We start from the raw sequence: 6773 nt of genomic DNA, 5'->3' as shown, positions 1-6773 counted from the left end.
CTGTAAACCCAAAACAGTAAACAAACAAAACTGTAAAACAACCGTAACAGACTAACTAACTGTAAATTACAAGACTACTGTCTCTTGTTGACAGTAGTGAATATTTATTCCCAATAGCCTCCCCTCAAGCTGGACGATGTATTGTCATCAGTCCAAGCTTGGGAACAATAGTCTTGAATCTGACGCGGTGAGGAAACTTGGTGAAGATATCGGCCAGCTGCTCGTCAGATCGCACGGGAAGAAGATTTAGAAGGCGCTCCTGGATTTTCTCACGGACGACATGGCAGTCAAGTTCAATATGTTTAGTCCGTTCGTGAAAGCTCTGGTTATGAGCTATGTGCCTTGCAGACTTGTTGTCGCAGTACAAGGCTGGGATTCCTGTCTCTTCAATCTGAAGGTCCTTTAGGAGATAACTCAGCCACTGTATCTCACATACAGTGGCTGCAAGGGCTCTATATTCGGCTTCAGTGGAGGATCTAGAAACGGTCCTCTGCTTCTTAGATTTCCAGGAGATAAGGGAAGATCCAAGGAAGACACAGAAACCAGTTGTGGATCATCTCGTGTCAGGGCACGTTGCCCAGTCTGAATCGTTAAAGGCTTTTAGCTGCATAGGAGAATCAGCTGCAAAGAACAATCCCTCAGATGGTTTGGACTTTATATACCTGAGAATGTGCTGTATAGCACGATAATGGTGATCAGTAGGTGAATGTACAAATTGACTAAGCAGATTAATTGGAAAACATAAATCGGGTCTGGTATTTGTGAGATACAGCAACTTCCCTATTAGCCTTCTGTAAGGTCCTGGGTCATCCAGATAGTTGTTGGGCTTGTATAGTGAACTTGTATCACTTAGGAAGGGAGTAGATGAAGGTTTGCATCCCAACATTCCTGTTTCCTCAAGTATGTCCAAAGCATATTTTCTTTGACATAGGTGGATGCCCTTTTTAGATCTGGCCACTTCCATTCCTAGGAAATATTTGAGCTCTCCAAGATTCTTTATTCGAAACTTGTTGTGTAGAAGCCTCTTTATGTGATTGATTTCCACCATGGAGTTTCCTGCTAGCACAATATCATCAACATATACAAGCAGAGCAGTGAAACTTGTAGGTGTTTTTCTAATGAACAATGAATGATCAGATTTGGATTGGGTGTAATTAGCATTTATAAGGAAAGTAGAAAGTTTTTCAAACCATTGTCTGCTGGCCTGCTTTAAACCATATAATGACTTGATTAGTTTGCAAACCTGTCCCTTATTTGAGACATTCAAACCTGGGGGTGTCTCCATATAGACTTCCTCATTAAGATCTCCATGTAGAAAAGCATTGTCAACGTCTAGTTGGTGTAGGAACCAGTTGTTTGAGGCAGCTAGAGCAATAAGTAGCCGTACTGTGGTAAGTTTAGCCACAGGGGAGAAAGTGTCAAGGTAGTCTATGCCCTCCTGCTGTGTGTATCCTTTTGCCACCAAACGGGCTTTATACCTTTCAATGCTTCCATCACTTTTGTATTTTGTTTTGTACACCCATTTACATCCTATAGCGGTTTTTCCTGGAGGTAGTGAAGTCAAAACCCAAGTGTCATTGTCTTGCAGGGCTTTGATTTCTCTCTGCATTGCCTCTACCCATTCATTCATGCCTTTGGCCTCACTGTAGGATTTGGGTTCCTTATTTCCAGTAACAGCCATAGTGTATCTTAAATGTTTGTCTGAAAAATTGTCACAGCACAAGAGATCAGAGATTGGATATGGAGTTTTAAAGGAATTCTTTTCAGTCAAGGAATGGTTAACCTGGTGAACATAATCCTTCAAATACCCAGGGGTCTTTCTGGGTCTGTCAGATCTTCTACATCTCTGACTTTCTTGGCTGTTTTCTGTATTGTTGCTGCTGTCTTCATCATCAGAGGGCAGTTGGACCTCTTCTGGATCAGTGATATCTGACCCTGTGTGTCTGTCAGCATCAGTGGTATAGGGATCCTTTAGAAGATCAATGAGAGTATTGGCCCTGTCCTTTTCAGTATGACAGTCTTCCCTGCTCACCTGCAGATTTCTGTAGGGAAAAACATCTTCATGGAAGATGACATTTCTGCTTATGATGAGTTCCTTTGTATTGATGTCAAGCACAATATAGCCTTTGACACCATTTTTGTACCCTAGAAAGACTCCTTTTCTAGCTCTAGGGTCAAGTTTGCTTCTGTTGTTGGTAAGAGTAGAGGCAAAACATAAACAGCCAAATGTTTTGAGGTTTAAATATGTGGGGGGCAGATTGTAGAGAAGGTCATGGGGAGTTTTGTTGTTAAGAGTGGTGGTAGGCAGCCTATTTATGAGATAAACAGCATGACCAATAGCATAAGACCAGTAGGCATTAGGGATATTAGCTTGGAAAATGAGACCACGGGTGACATTTAGTATGTGTTGGTGTTTTCTTTCAACAACAGAATTTTGTTCAGGTGTTTCAACACAACTCTTCTGATGATTGATTCCATGCAAGTTATAAAAATCTACACAACTAAATTCAGGACCATTATCAGATCTGATGGTTTTGATGGTCTTGTTAAACTGATTTTTAATCTTAACAACAAAATTTTGTAATAAATCTCTAGTTTGCCCTTTATTGTTCATTAGGAAAACCCATGTGTGCCTACTATAGTCATCTACTATGGTAAGAAAATACCTATGACCATGAACCGAAATGGTACTAAGAGGGCCCCATATATCACAGTGCACAATTTCAAAAGATTCAACAGTGACAGTAACACTCTTAGAAAAGGGTAATTTTCGTTGCTTAGCAAAGTGGCAGGTATCACAAACAATGTTAGTGTCAATTTTAACATAAGGAAAATTCTCACAAATCTGTTTTGTAACCCTGTCTCCAGGGTGACCTAGCCTACAATGCCACAAATTTACATCAGTGTTCTTAAAAGAGAAAGCAGTATTAGCAATGTATCTCTGGTCAGGTTTAGGCGAAGCTTGTAGGTAATAGAGTCCCTTCCAAGAGTTAGCACATCCAATCATCTTCAAAGTATGGTTCTCCTTTATCTGACAAGTCTTAGAGGTAAAGGTTAGGCTGCAGTCCAAATCTTTAATAAGACTTTGGACAGAGATCAAGTTGAAACAGAATTCAGGTATATAAAGAACATTAAAAATGATAAAATCTTTTGAGAACTGTACTGTTCCTGCATGCTCAGCAGTGAGAGCAGTGTTGTTTGGTAATTTAACAGAGATAGGTTTAATTTTAAAGAAAGTGACAAAGTTGGTCCTATCATGGGTCACATGGTCTGTGGCCCCAGTGTCTATTATCCAGGAAAGATTACCTTCTCTATTTTCAGTGTCATTCCTTTGAACTTGATTGACTTTGTGGGTAGGGTCATCAATTTTATCCATGATTCGGAGAAGTTTCTGCATCTGTTCTGCTGTAAAGGAGTTTAAAATATTGCTATTAGTAGTACCATTAGCAGTCTGTTGTGTGCTTGGAGTCCCCTCTGTTTCAGTGTTGTTTTGGCATGCATTAACAGAATTCCAGTCAGCCTTTTTATCTTGATTGTTGTCACCCTTTCTGTACCAAGGAGGGTATCTGATAACTCTTTGGCAAGTGTACCAAATCGTTCAAAGTAATAAAACCGGTAAGACCGGATATCGTTTCCCAAGAGACTCGTGTCACCAAACAATCGTATAATTTCCAACTAACTTAGACTAAAGAATGCTTCATAATTTGTGTTTTTATGCAAATAAAGTAAACATGAAACATAATTAATAAAAGTGATCTTAGATACTCAAACACTTGGAAATGGAAAGATTAGAAATGATATGGAATGGTATTGTTGGGGGTATGATTTCACCTACTTCACTCTTATGTAAAGAACATCACTTCCTCTTCATTCAAAAGCCAATGTCAATCTACTAAATTACTCAAACCCAATTCCTTGGTAGAGAGAGCCTAGACTTCCTTATTAGACTCCAATTCCTTGGAAAACCTAACAATTATTTCTGCATTAAGAATTGAGATCTTAAGACAACCAAAAGTCCTAGCTCTATCCCTAGATACTATTTCCTTTAGGTGTTTAATCCAAGTCCAGATTTACCCAACATTTTCCAATATCAAGCAAACCCTAAAATCATGTAATGGGTAGCAATTTCACAACAAGCATTAAGAAAAGGAATTAAACACTAACAATCAATGAAAGAGGCATAAATTCATTCAAAACATAGTATTTTACATAAGATTTCAGTGGCTACATCAATCCCCCAACAATAATGAAACTAGCTCTCCATGAATGGAGAGCTCAAACTTACAACAATGGTGGAAATGGGAGAAGGAAGAAGACCCAAGGATGAAGAAGGACTGTTTCCACAGCTCCTAGCTCGCCTCCAAGAGCTCCAATTGAGAGAAATCGTGTCTGGGCAGCAAAAGATCCCTTCCCCTTCGCGTTTTAGGGTTAAATAAGCTGTCTGCCACATCAGTAAAAATCGCGCCCGGGCGCCCTCTGTCAGTCGCGCCCGAGCGCGAAGCTCTCGTAAAAATTCAAAACTGGCGAAAAGTCGCGCCCGGGCGCCCTCTCTGTTTCGCGCCCGGGCGCGAGCCTCTCGCATCTGGACGAGCGCCCTATTCTGGCTTGGACGAGCGTCCTCTGCCTGGGACGAGCGTCCTATCATGGACGAACGTCCTCTCCTCTGGACGAGCTTTCTGGACGAACGTCCTCTGCCTGGCTGGACGAGCGTCCACTTCTGCCTGGCTGGACGAGCGTCTGCTTCTTGGACGAGCGCCCGCTTCTGGGACGAGCGCCCTCGGACAAGCGTCCTCCTGGACGAGCGTCCTCCTTCCTGGACGAACGTCCACTGTCCTGGGACGAGCGTTCGCTCGTGCTTCCACTCTGGACGAGCGTCCGTTCTTCTGCCTTCTGGACGAGCGTCCGCTCTCCTGGGACGAGCGTTCTTGCACTGCTGATGGCATTTCTTCGTGCTAATTTCTTGGTCCAGTTCTATCGTTTGTTGGAGAGTCTTCCAAGCTCATTTTTAGCTACAAAATAAGGGATTATTGATGAAAGTACATCAAGGTAGCCAAAAACACAAATATATAGAAAACAAGACAAAACAAGAGGACTAAGCAAGTTATAAGTTAGAAAGGAGTTGATTTTGCTACTAAAATGATGCTTAAAATATGGTAAAATTTAGCATTATCAAATACCCTCAAACTTACAACTTTGCTTGTCCTCAAGCAAAAGTACTTCTCCTAGCAAACAATTCAATCACAATGGTCTAGCTGGTCAAGCATAGTTTCAATCAAATAAACAAAATCAATCATGCTTGCTCAACTTATAAATCACATTCAAGAGACAATATAGTCTTAACAAGCTAAACTTCAATCATGGTGCTCACAAATTAAAAGTCACAAGATAGATGCAAATGATAGATCAACAAACATGGCAAGATGTTTTCAATGAGTGCATGGAACCAATCCTCACCAAGGAAAGTGTTTCACTCAAGCACAATGGTGTATAAGGATGTGTGTCTAACTCTCAAATATCACAATGTTACACAAATAAACTTTGCCTTTCGTTTCAACAATTTCAAACACATTACAAGCAAGTTACATCACAAGGACTTTTTGAAGCTTGTATTGTGGCTGGGCTAAGAAGAAAAATTGGTTTTTCTCAACAACAAAGTACCTTGAGATAAGAGACCAAACAATTTAATTCATGATATAACATAGTATCTCTTTTTCTCCAAAATTGAATAAACCACTCTCAACCTATTTCCCAACTCTTGGTCATTGAATTCATGTTTTTGTTTTTCTTCCTCTTTCTTCCTTTTCTTTCTTTTTAACTCAACTTATTGTTTTCTCAATGCTCCCCTTTTTACACTCCCCCAAACTTAGACCATTCTCCTCACTCTAATATATATGATCATCTCAACTCAAGGTAAGGAGGTTAAGGATTTTTCAATAAGCTTAAGGTTTCGGGAATGAGAAAGTTTTCTTTAAGGTTCAAAGGTTATACATTGGCTTTTAGGTTCAAAATGTAGAAGAGGTGGAAGAACAAGATGGCCTTGATCATTTGTAACAAGCAAGCAAATAGTTCAAATAGAGAAACTTAGGCAAAATCAACTGTGATTCCAAAGTAATAACATTCAGCAATAAACTCTGAGGCACAACATCTCACAGGTTTACTCAAAGTTCCAAAGTTTGATAAACATCATGCCAAGAATATTGATCACAATTAAAACCAAGCATCTATCTAAACAGATACAAGCAACCACAATCTCTGTTCAACAAGCTCAACCACATAATCTAAATCAGATTTTCAAAACAATTCTCATAGATAAAGAGCAAGCACAAGAGATTTGCATTCATTTCAAGCTTAACATATGATTCACTCAAATCACCAGACCAATTGCACAAGAACTATCCACAAGGCAAGTCAAAAAGAAATCAAAAACACAAATACTGAAAGCAAATAAGAACTGGAAATTAAAACTGAAAAACCGAATTAAAATGGACTCTTTGCATTTCCAGCAGTGTAGGACACTAGCTTCACTTTCATCTGAAACATCTTCCTCCAACAGTAGAGTATACTCCGCAACTGCTCCACCTCCCCCATCAGTAGGGGCCTGGCCCCCAGGCCATGCTACACGAGCAGCAAAATTTTCAAGTCATAGGTTGGCCAATGGTGGTTTCAAACTTGTTAAGTCCTTAGGAAGATCTTATCCTGTAACAACAAAGCTCAAAGCAAACTTAGTATCTCATAGTCAACAACTGGAGAGAAGAATCCATGAAACAAACTAA

This window comes from Vigna umbellata, chromosome 1, assembly GCF_029865625.1.
Source record: "Vigna umbellata cultivar VRB3 chromosome 1, Vumbellata_1.0, whole genome shotgun sequence".
NCBI lineage: Eukaryota > Viridiplantae > Streptophyta > Magnoliopsida > Fabales > Fabaceae > Vigna > Vigna umbellata.
Note: the sequence above shows the minus strand (reverse complement) of the source record.